Source organism: Felis catus, chromosome A1 (assembly GCF_018350175.1).
Source record: "Felis catus isolate Fca126 chromosome A1, F.catus_Fca126_mat1.0, whole genome shotgun sequence".
Lineage (NCBI taxonomy): Eukaryota > Metazoa > Chordata > Mammalia > Carnivora > Felidae > Felis > Felis catus.
Window position 1 is genome coordinate 84,724,296 of NC_058368.1, and position 21,001 is coordinate 84,745,296.

General features: G+C 40.8%; 1 protein-coding gene across 13 annotated transcripts in view; it reads left to right on the top strand.

Moving 5' to 3' along the window:
- Positions 1–21,001, top strand: part of LOC101085852 (olfactory receptor 2T8-like) — a 216,305-nt gene that overhangs the window by 54,605 nt on the left and 140,699 nt on the right. Inside the window, exons 3-4 of one of the 13 annotated variants that reach the window (XR_006597136.1) lie at positions 3,212–9,362; positions 10,363–10,779. The exons of the other annotated variants lie outside the window; for them this stretch is intronic. The gene's annotated coding sequence lies outside the window, so the exon portion shown is untranslated. Of the gene's footprint in view, positions 1–3,211; positions 9,363–10,362; positions 10,780–21,001 lie in introns of those variants that run through there. 13 annotated transcript variants of the gene reach the window in all.

Here is a 21,001-nt window from a genome sequence, read left to right on the forward strand (position 1 = left end):
TGTGTGTAGGAAACTATTTTACCTTGTAAGGAACAACACTAAGAAATGCCTATTGTGTGAGTTTTTCAAATATAGTTTTAATAACAAGGCTTAAAAACAAAATGATCTTTTGAAAGAAAAACCCTTACAAATTAAAAATTCAAATCAAGTATATTTATATTTATTTTATATATTTATATTTATATTTATATTTCAGTTAAGTCATAGAGTAGTTTTGTTTAAGGAATGATCTTACCTTGTCACTAGTCAATGTTAAAATGTTGATGCATTTAAAATCTCAACATTCCACAGTCACATTGTACCATGTTCACACACATGGCTGAACATGTGGACTGTCAGACTGTTCTTTTTCACCTCAATAATTCACCAAAATAAACTGACTAGTTAAAGAATATGGTGAATATAATTTCTGAACTTTTAAAAAGTTATATAAAGATCTGCTTATTTTATTTTAGTGAATGAGCTCCATGTTTTTCTTTATTTCTTTATTTTTTCTTCTTTCATTTATTTGCTTCTTTATGTTAAATGTTTTTTAAAATGTTTATTTATTTTTGAGATGTACAGGGAGAGAGTTTGCCCAAGCATGGGAGGGGCAGAGAAAGAGGGAGACACAGAATCTGAATCAGGCTCCAGTCTCTGAGCTGTCTACACATAGCCCGATGTGGAGCTCGAACACACAAACTATGAGATCATGACCTGAGTTTGGTTGTTCCACCAGCTAAGCCACCCAGGCACACTTGAATCATGATATGTTCTGAGAAATGTTGATCGCAGTTTTTGGGAACATGTAACAAGAAAAGCTGTCCATAGTTCAAACTTGCAAACAGGTCAATACTACTGAGTGGGTGGGTGTGTGTCTCTCAAAACCACGAAAATTGTGCTCAGAAACGGTGAGTGTTTCCCTTTGATATCTTTCATGGTTAACACCGCCACTGTCTCATTGGTATGAAGGTGTACTCATCAATACAATAACCAGGATTGATTAGGAGATAACTTTGAATGTTAATTGAAAATGTAGAACATGATATGATGTGTGTTAATTATGATATTAGTGTTCAGATACGTCGATACATGACAAAAATGAATGGTAACATGAATAAAAATGAACACATGCTCTGTGATGAAACTCTGATGCTACATTAATTATATGATTGTGAAATTTTCATTTAGTAGTTTACTATAACCTCAAAGAGAATTATAAGTTAACTTCATCTTCAGGTGCTAGTCCTGGAGAATTATGTGTACCTGAACTGGAAATTCCTAAAATTTCTGTGACACAAGAGGTGGTTCATTCCCTATATTGGACTGTGTTAACAAATCCTACCCCATCCCACCAAGATAGATAGGTATCTTGGGGAGTAAGAAAGTGAAAGACCATTGCAGAATTGGAAAGGGTCCCATTCCAGTTCCATCTTGGAACAGCAGTGGGTACATATGGTCATTCCTGCAAAGACAAAGCACTTCCACTGAGAGATCCATTCGGAATTGTACTCTGCAGACATATACTCTTTGCTGTAAATGAATGGTCTTAAAAAGAAAGTGCTAGGAGAATGATCGACAGAGAGAGAATGTCTATTTTGTAAGTTGCATCTGCAAGAATGCTAATGTAGGGAGGACGTGGGAACTCTAAGATGAATTCTGGACTGTTTTCAGATCAATTACTTTTCTTATTGTTGGTCAAAACATTTATTATATCCTTGAGGTCTGTTTAAGTCAAATGGGTTGAGACACGCTATTCAAGGGGTCTATAAAGCACAGGATGTTGCCTGCAACATTTTAGGTTGTACACTCACATATACACTTGGGAGAATGAGGGAAAACGTCTACAGCATCTTTCTGATACTCAAGGGAAAATTTGACTGAGCAATCAATGGCATCAATGTGCCATGCAGAAGTAGGAGCATCTAAATCACATTATTCACTCATTTATCAAATTTTCATTGATTAATGACTCTTTCATGACACCTTCCAGTACTTCAGAAATCGGACTGTTTATGAGGATTAAAGTGTCAAATATACAATCTTGTCTTCATAGAACTCCAAATCCTGGTGCAGGCAAGAAAAAAAATTCTGAAATTAAAACGAACAAGTCAAGTGTTTCTTCATTGCATAGGTATAAGTTATCTTCATTGTATGGTAGCGTACAATGAAAAGTTTGCACTTTATAAGATAAAATTGATTCTAAAACATTGAGAGGCTCTATATTTTCAGAAAGACTGCATTATTGAAAATATTTTACAAAATTCTGAACCTTTGAAAAGGTCTGCCCTTGTTGTAACATAGGTCAGCACTTAATTTCTTCTTTGATTGCTGAATAATATTTCATTGTATAGATATAGGACAATTTATTCATGCCTCAGTTGATGAACATTTGCTGTTGTTAGCACTTTAGGGTTATTGTGAATAACGCTGCTGTGAACATTCATATACACGTTTTTGTGTAAACATATCTTTCATTTGTTTAGAGAAGTGCAATTGCTGGGTCCAAAGTTAAGTCCCTATGTCCCTATTTGAATACCTGCAAGACTGTTCCAGTGTGACTACCATTTTTCATTCCATCCAGCCATGTGAGAGGGTTTCAGTTTCTCCATTGTTTCACTGACAGTCACCATCTGTCTTTTTGGTTACAGTTATCCTGTGGCTATGAAAGGATATATGGTGGTTTTGGTTTGTAGGTTTTTGATGATGAGGGATGTTGGACACGTTTTCATGTGCTTAATGGTCATCTGAGTAGCTTCTGTGGAGAATAGTCTTTGGCACTCATTTGTCCATTTTTAAATGGAGTTCTTTGTCTTTTTATAAATGAGTTGTAATATATGCTAGCAATGTTTCTCATTAGCTCTATGAACTGCAACGTTTTCTCTAGAGTGTGGGGTGTCATTTCGCTTTCTTAATGGGGTCCTTTGAATCACTAAAGTTTTACCTTTTAGTCAGGTCTAATGTACATATATTGGATTCCTACTAGTTGGAAGTTATTTAAACATTATCACATATCGGTGTCTGCACTGTGGTTGTAGAAACTAAACGTCACATGGGAAAGGGGGAAAAATTCGAGTTTGTTCAGATTTGGTATAGATACAACAGATCTCATCAGAGAATATGTCATTTCCCTGATCAAATATTTATTTATTAGTAATTTTTGTTTGCTCTCATTTTATTTCTAAGATTTAACTTCGTTTTGTTGATTTCTCTATTGTCTTCCCATTTTCAGCTTCGTTGAAAAAAAAATGAATTGGATGAATTCTGCATCAAATACATTTCTCCTTTGATAGTGATGGAGACATAAAGTCTTTCTAATATAAACAGAAACTGGGATTGCTAACAATAAATATTCCTTACAATGTATCTTAAAGAAGGTCTTCAGAGGGAAAAATGATACCAGGTACCAATTCCAATAAGCATGGATGAATGTCCCTGTTTATTCCTCCCTCGGGCTCTTGGTATCTTCCAACTGTTATCCTTATACTCCAAACACAGACATTTAAAACAAAGGATTGCTACTTTCTGTAATTCATTAGTTGAGCCACAGGAATTTTTAATTAGGTCTTTCTCCCATGTTGCCCCTCGTGCTTTTCCACACTTGATTTACAGAGCACACACACTGGAGAATTCTGAAGATGAACAAGAACCAGGTTTTATGACAAATATGGAAAAGAAACCAGGGTCCTGGGAAGAACAAAGGCAGAAGGGAGGGGTCAAATATAGGTCAAAGATCCAGATCTGGAACTGTGGGAAAAAGGAACCTGGTCCTGTGTCTACCATGCTAAAGGCTCCAACCACAAAAATCAAACAACAGCCTCAAACTGCCCACTTTTGTGCATGCTGTGCTGTGAGCCCCTAATTTTCTCCAAGATCACAGAGGTCAGCAGTAGATATGCATTTCAAATTGAAACAAGGCTCATATGTAGTTCAGCCCAGGAGGAAGGTGGATATTGGCCAATTCTAAAGGAAGTGGTTCCCCAAGGCCAGCATTCTCCTCTTAGACCCTAAGGAAGTGGGTCCTGACCTGGAGGGAAATGTCATGGTACATAACCCAGCATTTTGTGTCTAAGCAAGCCCTGGACAGGTAATGAGGGGTACTTTTGGTAAGGTTCTCCTCACTGTGTTTACCAATGGAGAAGGGCCGCTAAGAGTAGGCGCTGGACAAACAGCTCTAAAAAGAGTCTTTCAGACAGTGGTGCTGGGCCCCAACCTTTAAGTCTGGGGGCTCTGATGTGGCAAGGCCCTGGGGATATGAGCTTCGGGTAATACTGTCTCCTGAATACTGCAAGGGGGTCTTAAATGTTCAGGCCCATACTTACCAAAATTGCAGTGTGATGTTCGGGGCCACACATGGTACTGTTGTGGTGATGAGTGCTCCAAAGTTAGAGTTCAGATGTGGGGCAGCCTCTCCTCCCTAAATCTATTGGTGCTATTCCCAGCCTGAAAAAGGTATGTTTTGTGGTGCTTCTGGCAATGTTAAGGCCAGCACTGGTCACAGTCTTATGCCAGTCTTCTGGCAATGTTAAGGCCAGCACTGGTCACAGTCTTATTCAGGGGCTTTGCCACAGGGGAATATAGCTAGGGTGGCAGCAAAGCCTGGATGGGTGCTGACGCCTGTACCCAAGGGAGAAGTAATAGGTGATAAATCATCAAAAGCTACCTTTGTGGTGCTGTCCAAGATTTATTGGCTTGGCTTTATATTTGGAAGTCAGCAAGGGCTATCTGGGTGTAAGGGGCTGAGGACAATGAGTGTGAAGAGATGTCTGGAAGCATATTTGTCAGGGTGGAGAGGGGTCCAGTTAAGCCTAGTGCCTTTTGATGCAAAGGATACAGCCAGGCTGCCCCTGTAGCAGATTCCAGGGTGGCCATTGACCCTGGCAGAATTGCATTTTCCTGCATCTCTCCTGCTGCACATTCCCACTGGTGGCTGGAAGGACAGGAGGAGCAGGAGCAGTCCTGCAGCGAGCAGGGGGAGTCCCTGGAAAGATGCTTAGCCTACGGTCCCAAATGGGCACACACTCACCCCACAGTGCACTATTGATGGTCTGGAGTGCTGCTTACTCCTCAGAGTCTCAGTTATCAGCTGTGCCTGGAAACCCACTCAAGGTGTGGTGGCCATCTTGCATGGTCCCATTGTCCCCAGGAGTCACAGTCTTCTCTGTTCATTGCAACCCAAAAATCTTTTGTTTGTATGGCCTTAAAGTGTCAGGTGCATGAGAGGAGTTCCTCCAGCATTGTTTCTTTTCCAATTTTACTTACGTATTATCTTGGCCTGGTTCTTCTTCTGGGCCACCAACGAAGTTGTTGCTGGGGACCGAGGGTACTCCCAGTTCACTTACTGTGAGGTCTTCTACAGCATCTGGAGCATCTTAGACAAGATCCATCTATTTTCTTTTGCAGCTTCAGGAAACATCAGGAGGAGCTGTATGAGATCATGTGGCATGTTGTTTGGGGCAGATCTTAGAACAGGTCTAAGGTTTATTTTGGAACATGCCTTTTGAGGTCTTGGGGTGGAAGTTTTCCTGCAGAACCCATGGCTGGCATGAAGGAAGAGACCCTTCCATGGTTTTCCCAGGGCTGAAAGAAATCTACATCCCAGTGTCATCAGAGCCCTTCCCTGATTGTCCTACATTTTTGACTGCTGAGTCATTCTCCTGCTTTGCTGTCCTATTCTCACTCTCTTTGAGAGCTGTCAACATGCCCTGCTTTCAAGGACCCTGGCACACATGGGCATGACTTTACACACACTGACTGCAGGACATGAGTGTGTTTGGAATAGACAGTGTGGACTTCTCTGATGTACTTGCCTACAGATTGAGGCAGAATCTACAGAATCTGAAACTCATATTGGGAAGTGGTACCCTGAGGTAACTCCATATCTCCCAAGGGTTATTGGAGGTTCAGGGGACTTTAGGACACTAGAATATCCCAATTAGATAGGGATCCTACAAGCCCCCTCCCCATTGATACTGTGTCTACTACGTGCCCCCAGGGATGCACAGCTGAGCAAGTTGAGCTGTCCTGCTTGCATGAGCCTTGGGGACTTTGTCATGTTCCCTCAACTCCTGGATGTTTGAAGGGGGTGATCAAAAACTGCCCAATGTCTAATCCACACTATTGGTGTTCTGGGGAAGCTCTTGGGTGATTTAAGCAGGTTGGGAATACAAGGCTGGGTCTTGCGGAGTGAGATGAGGAATAACTCCTGGGGCTCTCTTCTCATACAATTTAGTGCATATACCTCCTGGATTTCTGCCCCCCAGGGTCCCTTACTGGGAACCACAGCACTCCTTCTATGTTCAGCAGCTGCTGGTGGAATGATAGCCCAGCCACTTCAGGACCTTGTATAGATTGGATTCAGGTTCCTCAGGGAATGGGCTTAGGATATCCTTCAGTACCTACAGGGATTATGACATTATTCTTATCTCCTCTTTATGGTCCCAAGCCTGGGCAACATCCCAGGTTTTGGCTGGTTTTCCTGAACTGCCATGTAAGCTATGGAAGAGATGAGAACATGTGCCCGTGTTTTCCTTACCCCCTTCATGACAAACTCACCACATTTGCATTTGCTCCTCTTGTGACTGAAAACCTGCTTCCCTGCTTTTAGTTATAAGTATAGCAAAGGGGGGCTTCTTGGGAGCTGAAAGGAATAGCAGAATCCAGCGTGACCAGATCTACCCATGCAGGAAACAAACAGTGATGGCACCCAGGTAGATCCACACATCCTGAGGCAGCTCCAACAACTTGGGTTCAGCCTTGCTGACTCCCAAACCCTCTCCATCCTGGGCCATTTGGAGTATTTTCTCCAGACTTCATGCTGCAGCACCAGGGTGACACTAAGTGTCCAGAGAGACACTAAGAAAAGGACTGGGGGTTTCTTCAGAGAGGTTTCATACAAGCTTCAGATGGAAGGCCTCAGTGCCTATATGAGACCAGGCATTTTAGGGTGGAAATTATAAAAGGAGAGAATGAGAAGAGCTCCAAAGAATTGCTTATGAATGGCAGAGAGAGTTTGTGTAAGACATGGAGAAGGAGATTTATTACAGGCACCATGTTGCTCTTTCTGTTTGAATCCTTGCCATCCTTGGAGTTGCCTTCCTTTGGACAAGGCATCAATGAAGTTCAGTGGCTAATAAAAAGGGCAGTGAAGAGATGGTGGAGGTGAAAACCCATGGCCCTCTGCTCTTGGAATGATGGATCCTGATTAAAGGGTGATGGGTCTTCAGTTGTGAGTCCTCTGGATCTCAGGCCCTTCACCACTTTAGGCGAGGAGTGGGTCTCATATGTAACACTCAATTGTTCCATCACAGGTTTTCTCCTTGACCAGGAATTAAGACTGTATCATCCTGACCATTTTCTTGCAGTCACTGTCCCCATGACTGTGCAGGACTTTGCCTGGGTCCCTCCTTGATACTCACATCCATGTTCCCCTTCCTCCTTTCCCAGATACACTCCATTTCCTTTCCTATGCCAAACTTCAGACTTATATGGTTCTCAAATATGAGGAAAGATGGATGACTTCCTGGCACCACTAAATCAATCCCTGGTCTATCCTGTTTGGGGAGCACCCGTCATGCAACTGAGAGGGAGAGAGTACTGACAGTGCCCACATATCCAGTTCCTGTTCTGTCACTGAGATGACCTTCCTTGGGACACACTTTATCCAAAAATAGCCTCAATATTTCCCTTAACCTTTGCAGATAATGAGTGGAAATGAGAGGACAATATTGACTCCAATTACCCAGAATCTCTACGTGAGACACCGGAAAGTGTCCCACAGTGGGGCCACAGAAACACATGGTAACTGCCAGGGATCTCACTAGTCCTTGAGGGAAACAATGGAGGGCTTTTTCCCTGGGATGGAGTAAGGAATGGTTGCAGAGAGGGCATGAACCACGGTGTATGGGGATAGGACTGGCGCTGTGAAGCAGGAAAAGTGGGTTCAGAGAGGTACGATGACCCGATGGCCCTGCCACCCAGATAGATGCTTTGTCCTACACCTAACCACTGCCGTGTGACAGGGCAACAGTGCTGTGACAACAAGTATGTGAAGCAGGCCCAGCATACCCTTCACACAGGCCTCTAGAACACCTGCTGGAAATGGAACATCTCCAGGGAAGCTGCTCAGGGCTCTTTCTCATGGAAGCACATTCACACATCAGATTCCACAGGGGTGTGAATGCTGTCATGAGCTAAGGGACATGGCAGGATATGTAATGACCACAGAGGAAATCTTCTGGGACTTATCCAGCTCAGGGGGTGGTAATTCTGGTAGGGCAAACAGGACAGAAACGTGAAGGTTTGCTACAAGCCCTGTAGATTATGACAGAGAGGGTATACCTCTCATCCACTCCTGGCTCAAACTAGAACTTAGTCTCCTGGTTCTCATATCTGGGGGAAGGATGTTTGTTGTCAGGTCATGTGTATTGTACTTCAATGACAAGGAAGACCCTAATCCCTCATGCACAGTTCCTGAAAGGTGCTAACCAAGGTGCTAGCCCTGTCAGTCCAAGGTTTGACATTTGACAATGGTAAAGGGAGGGAAGCGCTGATTTGGTGGGAAATATGATTTAAAATAGCAAAGTAAGAAACGATGTTCACAAACACAGCTCCCTCAATGCGCATGGACACAATTTCATTTATAGTATGCTTGTAAACTATGAAAAGAACAAATCAGGCTTCTACACCTGTTTCCCTTTCCTTTCTGGTTTCCTGGCCAGCTTCCTTGGTCTCCAGAACAGCAGCTGCAAACCCACTGTTCCTGAAGCCCTCTCCCTCTGCTCCTGAGTGCTGTCCCCTACCTTCAGAGTATTCCTCTTCGCTGCTGGAGTCTGCTATGCTGTCCAGACAAATCTGTAGGAACTGATTTGTATTAGAGATTCAAATATTAGAAATCTTGTTCTTAGTGAGAGGAGCTCACCCACCAGTCCCACTCAAGTTGAGGTTTCTGAGGGTCATACAGCATCTGCCTGAACTTTCTATTCTGTTCTCAAATATTCATTGGGCTCAGTGGAGGCAGAGCCCTTAAAGAAATCATGGATCACAGTTTCAAATGTTCCCATTAGATGGAAAAACTGCCAAAATCACCTTCATACTATCATTTCTACATGCCCATTAGACTTTGCCCCTGTAAATGTCACATCCAGAAATTCCAACTCAAATTCCAAGTTGAGATGTGGCTAGTGTGAGGAAACAATCAGAAGTTTTATGTTATTTATTATTTTAGTGTAGGGCACTGTGTTAAAGATTAATTGTGTAAAATTTATTTTAGACTGATTCCACCCTAAATCACAAAAATCCAAAGATGAAGAAGACATAACCTCTGCTCCTCTGCTCATTCCTCTGACATTAATTGTTGGCCAGATCTGATATTTGATGTGAAAGTAAGTAGTTCCTGGGCTCCTGCCAGGCACCATTTGAGGCCTTCAGACACCAAAAGAGGAAAGCCAACAGCCACTTTCTAGAAGAGTGACCACAGGTTCAATGAAACACCTATCAAAATCACAATATCACTTTCTAGAAATAGAAAATCCTAAAATACATATGGGAGCACAAAGTTGTCCACATAGTCAAACTATTCTGGAGAATGAAGAATAAGGCAGTGGCTCCATACTTGTGGACAGGAAAACACATTAGAAATCTGCAGAAAGCAAACACTATGGTAGTGGGATACTTAATACGAGGATAGACCATGGACAAGGATAGAGAGTCCCCACGTAATCTCTCACATTTAAGGCATACTCGTCAAGACTACACACGTGCAAGGGTAGTCTCTTCAACAATCCACAGATTGAGGAGACAACCTATAAAAGAAAATATTTCCAAGTCTTCTATCAGAAAAAAGTGCTTATTTGCAAAATGGGAAGAAAGGGAAACTAACTAATTTGAGAATGGGGAAAAGACTTGAATAGTCATGGCTCCAAGGGAAAACAAAATCAATGGGCAGCAGATTTAGGAAAAGATACTGACATAACTAATCATGAGGGAAATGCAAATGCAAGGATAATGAGATATCTCTTCATCTGGTAGCACAGCTAGGATCCAAACCAAAAACCAAAAAAATGGGTGTTGGGAAGGATGGGGGAAATTTTAAGCACTGACCGTGGTTAATCGTAATTTAAAAGGAAAGACATCATAGAAGACTGTCCTGAGTTTACTCAAATAATGGCAATTAGAACTCCCATAAAATCCAGTAATCATTCATCTGAGTATACAACCAATGAAAATGAACTCATTATGTCGAAGTTGTACCTGTGATCTCATATTCATCACAGTATGTACACCATAGCCAGTATATGGAAATTTTAGTACAGTGCCCATCAACACAGGAATTTCAAAGAAAAAGTGATATATTCATATGGCATGATATTATTTACCTTTTAGAGGATGAGGACATCCCATGATTTATGGATACAGAAAGTCCTGGAAGACATTCATCTAAGTGAAATAAGCCAATCTCAGGAAAACAAATACTGTCTGCACTTACATGAAGATTGGAAAATAGTCAAGGACTCCTAGTAGCAGAGTGCAGATGGGGGGTTGCCAAGAGATTGGGGAGGAGGAAAAGGGGGGGGGCTATTCCATTATTGTGGAGAATTTCTCCTGTTATATGGAAGAGTCTGGAAACATCCTGCACAACCCTGTGTATCAATTTAACAATAATGCACTGTCTTCATGGAAACATGTCATGTTCCCTGTGTTTTACCACAAAAATATAAATAAAGTATAAATTTAAAAAAGTGCATTTCCCTTCCTTTATGTTCATCTGTTTTGTCTCTTAAAGTCCTCATATGAGTGAAGTCATATGATTTTTGTCTTTCTCTGACTAATTTCACTTAGCATAATACCCTCCAGTTCCATCCACGTAGTTGCAAATGGCAAGATTTTATTCTTTTTGATTGCCGAGTAATACTCCAGCTAACTAATTTGGAGGTAAATTTTAAAAAATAAAAAAAAAAAGTACATTACAGTGGGAAGGGTCATAGAGGTTAATGGAGAGAAATTACAGGAAGCCTGTTTGTCCAGGTGCTGATGATTTGTACACAGGTCTCACACCAACAAGGTGTCCCTGTCCTTTCTCATCCACATTCAACAAGGAGACCAATACCGTGGTAATAAGTGTGGCAAGGTGAGCTCAGGTAATACAGGTTCTCCTGATTTTGACTCTTTGTAATGAACTGTCAATAATTGAAATTATGCTCTACAGATAAGATTTCTAGGACAACCTTGCTTCAACTAGGCAGTTTCTGGAGTATATAATAATATTTAAAAATGCGGTAATCTCTCTTTTTTTTTGTTTATTTGTGGAAACAGGCATAGGGAAATCAAATTCTATCAAAATAGATATTTTTCAAAAGATTTAGCCTCTAAGTCGTAATTAGGTTCTATTTATATTCATATTGTCTTATGAGAACTACATTAAGTTTTTTACTTGCAAAAGCCTTCAGACTTCATCAAGCCCCTCGTTCCACTTGCAGATGGACAGGAATGTGTATGGGAATTCTCCCTTCACATTGGTGAGGTTCTCTTTCCCCACCTTGCAGTACAAAAATTACCCTGCAGTTCTCCTTGGAAGAAATCCAAGTGTTCATACTGATGTCCCATCTCTGAAGAAGACTTTGTTCATCTCTTTGAATTACACTTTTTGCCCAGCACACAGAACAACAACTAGGGTCAGTGGTGGGTGCCTGATTTTCCATCTGAGAAAGACAGGTTTATTCTCAGCAACAGTATCCAAAGATAAATGTTAGATCCCATTCTAAGCAAGTGGATACAGAAGGAGTGGCTTCTTCCCAACTAGTCCTAGCAGTCCTAACTAGTCCTACCTGCTTTCTCAGATTCCTACCAGATCTGGGTGTGGCAGGTGGCTTCCCCAAAAGCCACCTGCAGAGGGAAAAAAACCTGTCCCAGCACCCTGTGACTTGACTGACATTGGGAAGACTCATTGTGGAGCCTGAGATGAAGAGTGTTGTGTGTGAGTAAAGTGGCAAGACCAATCATGCCATGAGACCTACCAGGAGGTGAAGTCCTATTGTCAGACTCTGTGACAGATATTGTACAATGGGATATTTGTTTTCCTGGTACATTGGCATGTGTTGGGCACACAATGAACAAATTTAAATTGTACTATTTGAGGGCAGCTGGGTGGTTCAGTCAGCTAAGCAACTGACGTCAGCTCAGGTCTTGATCTCATGGTTTGTGAGTTTGAGCCCTTTGTCTAACTCTGTGCTGACGGCTCTGAGCCTGGAACCTGATTCAGATTCTGTGTCTCCCTCTCTTTCTGCCCCTTCCCCGCTCACACTCTGTGTGTGTGTGTCTCTTTCTCAAATATAAATAAATATATTTTTAAATTGCACTATTTGATACACTTTTATATGCATAAACAGTCATAATGTAATGGTGATGGGATTTTTTATTGAGATAGTCGACACCATTAATTGTAATGTTTAGGGAAGTATATGTACATCTAGGGAAACACATCATACACCAAACTCTTAAACACACAAACACACACACACACACACACACACACTGAGAGTTACAGCACATGGATTCACATGTAGACATACCTATTACCTGCACACAAACCTACACCACCTGATGGTAGTACCACTGCTTCCAGGGATGCTAGAATATGACCATAGGTATTTCCTGGAAAACCCCCTTAGACCTCCATGTGTCCAATTTTCATTCGAGCAGGAGCTGGAATCAGGGTGGCTATACACAATAAGCCTTCAAGAATGCACCACTTTCTCATCTTCCAGATCTCTCCTCACTAAGTGAATGACTCCAAAATACATACTGCTTTCACATTCCAGCACGGTGCTCTGCAATGTCAGAAAAGAAAACACTATGAGGATCAGATCATGCTGTGTTTTGTTTGCACGGGTCTTTTGTTATCTTAGTGACAGGAGCAAACCAGATGGAAAAGAACAGTAGAGGCTAGAGAACCCCAAAGCAAGAGCAGAGCAAACATAGCCATTGAAAAAGGCATCAAATATTCCTACAGAGGTACGTCCCAAGTCTTTTTTAAAAAAAGTTTTAATGTCTATTTATTTTTGAGAGAGAGAGAGAGAGAAAGAGAGAGAAACAGAGTGCAGTTGGAGGAAGGGCAAAGAGAGAGGGAGACACAGAATCCAAAGCAGGCTCCAGGCTCTGAGCTGTCAGCACAAACACTTATGCAGGGCTTGACCTCATGCACCATGAGATCATGATCTGAGCCAAGGTTGGACACTTCACCGACTGAGCCACCCATGCACTACCCAAGTCCGTTTGGAAAAATGATATCCAGGAATGAAAATTGGCTGCTGGTGAACAGGTCACTATCTTTCAGATGGTAACTGATCCTGCTATTTTTTAAATACCTTTGCAATCAGGTATCCATGGGTAATATACTGTCACTGGACATTCTCCCTATTAAGTAAGTTGTATATACCAACAGATGTACACATGATAAGAGTTTTATATGTTAATTCTATGTAAAGAGAAGTAAAGAATTCTTTATTCTTACACAAAGAAAGGCAAGCTTACCTTGGCAGTTGATGTGGTGTCTCCATCTCTGCTGTCAATGGAGACTACTTTCATTAGGTCATTGAGCTAACCTAAGAAGATACGCAGATAGTTTCAGGATTCCACTGGGACTGGTCAGGAATTGTTCCAGGGGCTTTCTTTGATGGGGTCATGGACACAAGTATATGGAGATTGGTGGTTAAGGAGTATCAACTGAACTGCTGCTGGGCCATCCTTGATAGATAAAGGAAGGTAATGGAAAGGAGTAGGGAAGGAAATGGAAAAAGAGCCTCTTAATTTTAGCTGCAGGGAATCTGATCAATGTTAAATATTGGAAACAAGGCAAAATACTGAGATGCATGCTATGTTTTGCTGATGGAGTTCTATGACTGTACTGCCTGTTTGAAGTTCAGGAAATGATCCTATGTTTGGACATTTTCAAGTCAATGTCTTTGTCTTGGTTGTGCAGGAGATATGCAACCAGGGTGGTGGGAACAATCCTCACTTCCAAGCTTTGCTCTGGATTCCTATTTACCAGGGTCCCTTCAGTGTGCACTACAAACTTTGAGTACATCTTAAGGCTTATGATACTGTTATGAAATTGACAAGAAATCTTCCTGATTCTTCTCTTCTTAGACCCCAAATGAGAGATGCTCCTAGATGTGAAAGATGTTGGGCCATTTATTTCTCCTCTATCTCCATATACAGAAAGGGAATATGAAACAAACTTTCAGGTGCAGCTGTGCTGAGTGAACAACATACTGTTGTAGGCAGTGTGTGCAGAGAGCATGACTTATAGTCCTGGAAATTGGACACCTGCATCGTTCTGTGTAAGTAGCACATATCTTCCGGAGAAACACACACTCCACACACCCACACACATATCACATAAACTCACACAGAAACAACCCACGACCCTCATACACAAAAACCACATCACCTAAAAGGCCTATGTGCTGTCAGGAACTATAGAACATGATTATATTGTTTTACCATACAATCCTTTTTTACTCACCAAACCCTACAATTCACTCCCAGCAGGAACCCAGAAATCAGGGAGTCTCTCCAGACCAAAACAGATGAAAAATCCCCACCTTCATCATCAGCTAGTATTGTCCTCAAGAAGTCACCAGTTCTAGAATATGTATAATAAAGAGTTACTGTAGCCTCATCCTGCAATTACAGAGAAGGCAATGCTCCGAGGGTCACACCATCCTGTGCACAGGGTTTGCTCATGGACTCTATTCTCTTGGTGATGTTAGCAACTGGTTGGGATGCAGTTTTTGAGTCAATGACTTCAAACAATCATACAAAGGTGACCTGTGAAAAGGCTCCAGTTTTCAAGGTCACATCTCACTAGTCACTTTCATCAGCAAATATAAAATTCTTTTCTACAGAGGAAAATTATCTCCTGACAGATATTCACTAACATACAGTTTCTCACTGGTAGTGTAATTATTATTTCTTTTCCCATGAGAAATCATGTCAGTTGGTGATAGAATCTCAGAAAGAACCATAAACTGCAGTAAATTGTATATAACCTCTTGGGTGGATATGCACAGAAGTTCATATCTTAATTCCATTGAAATTGAAGTAAAACAATAGTGCTCTTTCAGAGACAGAAAATATCCTTATTTTCTATGGTAATTATGTAGTAATTATGTAGTAGTAATTATGGTAGTAGTAATTATGGACTGTGCTGCAGCTGGGCATTCTCTAGGGGGACAAAGGATTGCACAGAGGAGGAGCAGGAAAGACATCGGCAACAGGGCTTTTGTCTTTCTAGCAAAGATGATCCTGATGAAGGTGAGATAGTTAATGAAAATTGTGGAAACCTTGACATGCCTTGTCAGTCAAGATTGAGTCTCATAGTCTCTCTTGATTGCTTGAAGTTCACCCAAGTTATCACTGTCTGCCTCTTTGAAAATATGTTCTTCCCCCAGAATCCCCATCATGTATTTGCTAGGATTTTGTATTCATCATATCTAATTTGGAATTTGTACTTGACGAAAAGCAACCTTGAATGTGAAGCTGTATTTCATCCTAGGAAAAGAAGCCTCTTAAATTTCCACACTAATCATTTGTCATAGAGATTATTACATCTACAAACCTTGAAAATACTGACATCCCATCGGGTGAAAGGAAAAACTATCGATTCCTTTTATACACTCCTTCCACTTTTCCTTGGTCTATATAATTTATGTGTGTCCTGTAAGTTAGTGCCTGTCCATCATGGCCCACGGCATCCAACAAAAGAGAAGTTTGTTACAGAGTGGAGGCCTGGAATGAGCACTGAAAATCTCTAACATTGCTGTGCAGGAGGTTCGAAATAGGCGTTCTAGACATGTAGCTTACCACCCAGTTTTAGAATTCCTATTTTAGAATGGCTTATGGATGTGTGTTTGCAGTATTGTAGTATTTCTTTCCTTTTTGTTTCATGTTTACTTCTTTAGTTTGAGAAAATGCATGAGAGGGGAAGAGCAGAGAGAGAATGAGAGAGCATCCCAAGCAGGCTCTGTGCTGGAAGCACAGAGCTTGACACAGGTCTTGATCTCCAGAACCGTGACAACATAACCTGGGCTGAAATAAAGAGTAAGATGCTGAACTGACTGTGCCACAAAGATCCCGTAGAATTGGTGCATTTTCATTGCTTATGGTAATGTTATCAAATACAGTAAGTTATCTCTCTCTTCCTTTTCTGCTATTGGCCATGTGTAAGCAATGACTCCAGCTATGAAAGATGTGGACCTGCACTGTCCTCCATGCAATGCCACACTTTCTAGAATCTCTGGGCTTACCAGAAGAATGTGGCCTTTCTATGTGCATTTGAAACCATCGAAATGCCCAAGTCATCTTCACTTACTTATGTACCCTCCTTATGTGAACATGCAGGCCACTGTGTATGTTTGGGAAATGTTTGGGACCTTGTAAAGTCTAGTATTCCCAGGAATGTACACATTGTTAAAATTCTTTTGCTCTGTGACTAATGGTGCCATGGCTGAGTGCTAGGTGCAGATCAGTTGTCCAGAGCAACTGACTCCTGGGTTAAGACCTTGGTTCTCCATGTAAAAGGGCAAGGTTTGGGGTCATACAGCATACATGGTCACAGTGCTTTACTGGACAATCTCTCTCAGTAAAACATAACCATTATTCCCAGGAGGAACCCAGAATCAGGATGCAACCTTCTTTATCATTTAGAGTTTTCCACAACAAAAAGATTTTCCTGAATATGTACAGTTTTCCTTTGTCCCAGCTTTGACCTATAGTTGAGAAAATGAAACACAATGAAGATCACATCATCTTATACACTGTTGGCACAGGTCTTCTGTTTGGTGAAGATCAGGAAATAAAAGGATACAGTAGTTAAGTCATTACCCACCCACAAGTTAAAGAAACACATATAAGGCTCTTGAGCTTTTTATGGCAGATCTGTCAAGTTCATTCTCATCAGCAAACACAAAATTCATTTTAGGAGGAACATTTTCTGCTGAGAAAAGTGTTCGCTTGCATATAGTTTTTAATGGGGGCTGTCATGTTTTAGTGCCCTTTCGTAGCTGCTGTCACTTGGTAATAGACTTTCACTCAGCATTCCCCCATGCAAGGAAACTGCATATCTCATCTCTAAGGTTCGTTGTCAGATTTGTTTCTCTGAATTTGATTGAAAAGGTAATAAATGAAGCAACATTTCTACCTCAGAGAAAGTGAGATGAGTTTACCTTGGAAAGAGATGGGACCAGTTCTGACATGTCTCTGGGAAGGTCTTCAGATGGCCCCGCTGTGGCATCTAAGAGGACACAGAGTACCTGTTAGGACATTGGCTGTGCTGCTCAGGAATTACTCAGGGAGTTTGCTTGATGTGGACACAGAGCCACAGTGCATGAATGTAATTCTTGAACAAGCAAGGCCTGAGCTGCTGCTGGGCCAACCTCCTTGGTGGAGAAAGAAAGAGGAGAGAAACAAGAAGGAAATGAAAAAGAGAGTCTTTGCTTTCAAGCCAAAGGAATCAACTCGGTGTGAAATCATCAGTCTCAAATAGGGAAACAGTGCACAATGTGTTTCCGTGAGGGAGTCCCCTGACTCATCCTGCCCACTTGAAAAGACAGCCACTAATTCACCTGTCACAGGACAGTTTCAGCTTCCAGGCCTGCATATATGCATATATGTCATCTATTCTGTTCGGTTATTAGGCTTATATACGATGAAATGCACATCAATTTGATCCTTCTATTACTGTGCAAGTACACACTCAGTGTCACTGTTTACATGAATAATGCTGTGTACTCAGCACCAGCATCTACATCAAAGGCATTTCCATTCTATCTTAAATAACCTCAGTACCCATGATGAAATGACTCTCTCGTCCCAATGCTCCACCCATTCTACTTTCGACTTTCCGAGTTTATGAAATTGTCCATGGTAGTTTCCTCATATAGGTGTATGTCTTTCCGTGTGAGCCTTCTTTCAAAAAGCATCTTATTCAAGGTCCAGCCATTTTGTAGCATATTGTAAAACTTACGAATTTTTAAGACTGAATAGTTTTCCATTGTGTGCATGGATGCTATTTTATTCTTCCTCTCATCACTTGATGTACTTTTGGGTGGTGTCTCTATGGCTACCATGAATACTGCTGTCATGAACATTTGGTGCACAATTTCTGTTACTGTAATGGGGATACTTGTTATTCTGCATTTGTCAATCACATAGAATCCTAAAGCAGATAGAATGTCTTTCAACAAAACTGTGGAGATGACCTCAGAAGAAGTACCCATGTTTTTCATTTATATATATATATATATATATATATATATATATACACATATATATATCATAATATATATCATTATATATCACTATATATATCATATTACAATATATATATCACTATATATCTCACTGTATATATATATATATATATATATATCTCATATATATCTATAATACCCACATGTAAGATTTTTTTTTTATTTTTTTACCATCCATTTATTTTTTTATTTTTATTTTTTTTCCATTCTTTTTTTTCCAATATATGAAATTTATTTTCTTTTTTATATTTTTTTATTTTTTTAAAATTTTATATATGAAATTTATTGTCAAATTGGTTTCCATACAACACCCAGTGCTCATCCCAAAAGGTGCCCTCCTCAATACCCATCACCCACCCTCCCCTCCCTCCCATCCCCCATCAACCCTCAGTTTGTTCTCAGTTTTTAAGAGTCACTTATGCTTTGGCTTTCTCCCTCTCTAACCTCTTTTTTTTTTTCCTTCCCCTCCCCCATGGGTTTCTGTTAAGTTTCTCAGGATCCACATAAGAGTGAAACCATATGGTATCTGTCTTTCTCTGTATGGCTTATTTCACTTAGCATCACACCCTCCAGTTCCATCCACGTGGCTACAAAGGGCCATATTTCGTTCTTTCTCATTGCCATGTAGTACTCCATTGTGCATATAAATCATAATTTCTTTATCCATTCATCAGTTGATGGACATTTAGGCTCTTTCCATAATTTGGCTATTGTTGAGAGTGCTGCTATAAACATTGGGGTACAAGTGCCCCTATGCATCAGTACTCCTGTATCCCTTGGGTAAATTCCTAGCAGTGCTATTGCTGGGTCATAGGGTAGGTCTATTTTCAATTTTCTGAGGAACCTCCACACTGTTTTCCAGAGTGGCTGCACCAGTTTGCATTCCCACCAACAGTGCAAGAGGGTTCCCATTTCTCCACATCCTCGCCAGCATCTATAGTCTCCTGATTTGTTCATTTTGGCCACTCTGACTGGCATGAGGTGATATCTGAGTGTGGTTTTGATTTGTATTTCCCTGATAAGGAGCGACGTTGAGCATCTTTTCATGTGCCTGTTGGCCATCCAGATGTCTTCTTTAGAGAAGTGTCTATTCATGTTTTCTGCCCATTTCTTCACTGGGTTATTTGTTTTTCGGGTGTGGAGTTTGGTGAGCTCTTCATAGATTTTGGATACTAGCCCTTTGTCCAATATGTCATTTGCAAATATCTTTTCCCATTCCGTTGGTTGCCTTTTAGTTTTGTTGGTTGTTTCCTTTGCTGTGCAGAAGATTTTATCTTCATAAGGTCCCAGTAATTCATTTTTGCTTTTAATTCCCTTGCCTTTGGGGATGTGTCGAGAAAGAGATTGCTATGGCTGAGGTCAGAGAGGTCTTTTCCTGCTTTCTCCTCTAGGGTGTTGATGGTTTCCTGTCTCACATTCACGTCCTTTATCCATTTTGAGTTTATTTTTGTGAGTGGTGTGAGAAAGTGGTCTAGTTTCAACCTTCTGCATGTTGCTGTCCAGTTGTCCCAGCACCATTTGTTAAAGAGACTGTCTTTTTTCCATTGGATGTTCTTTCCTGCTTTGTCAAAGATTAGTTGGCCATACGTTTGTGGGTCTAGTTCTGGGGTTTCTATTCTATTCCATTGGACTATGTGTCTGTTTTTGTGCCAATACCATGCTGTCTTGATGATTACAGCTTTGTAGTAGAGGCTAAAGTCTGGGATTGTGATGCTTCCTGCTTTGGTCTTCTTCTGCAGGATTACTTTGGCTATTCAGGGCCTTTTGTGGTTCCATATGAATTTTAGAATTGCTTGTTCTAGTTTCGAGAAGAATGCTGGTGCAATTTTGATTGGGATTGCATTGAATGCGTAGATAGCTTTGGGTAGTATTGACATTTTGACAATATTTATTCTTCCAATCCATGAGCAGGGAATGTATTTCCATTTCTTTATTTCTTCTTCAATTACCTTCATAAGCTTTCTATAGTTTTCAGCATACAGATCTTTTACATCTTTGATTAGATTTATTCCTAGGTATTTTATGCTTCTTGGTGCAATTGTGAATAGGATCAGTTTCTTTATTTGTCTTTCTTTAGCTTCATTGTTAGTGTATAAAAATGCAACTGATTTCTGTACATTGATTTCATATCCTGCAACTTTGCTGAATTCATGCATCAGTTCTAGCAGACTTTGGGTGGAGTCTATTGGATTTTCCATGTATAATATCATGTCATCTGCAAAAAGCGAAAGCTTGACTTCATCTTTGCCAATTTTGATGCCTTTGATGTCCTTTTGTTGTCTGATTGGTGATGCTAGCACTTCCAACCCTATGTTAAACAACAGTGGTGAGAGTGGGCATCCCTGTCATGTTCCTGATCTCAGGGATAAAGCTCTCAGCTTTTCTCCATTGAGGATGATGTTAGCTGTGGGCTATTCATAAATGGCTTTTATGATCTTTAAGTATGTTCCTTCTATCCCGACTTTCTCAAGGGTTATTATTAAGAAAGGTGCTGGATTTTGTCAAAGGCCTTTTGTGCATCAGTTGACAGGATCATATGGTTCTTATCTTTTCTTTTATTAATGTGATGTATCACGTTGATGGATTTGCGAATGTTGAACCAGCCCTGCATCCCAGGAATGAATCCCACTTGATCATGGTGAATAATTCTTTTTATATGCTGTTGAATTCGCTTTGCCAGTATCTTATTGAGAATTTTTGCATCCATATTC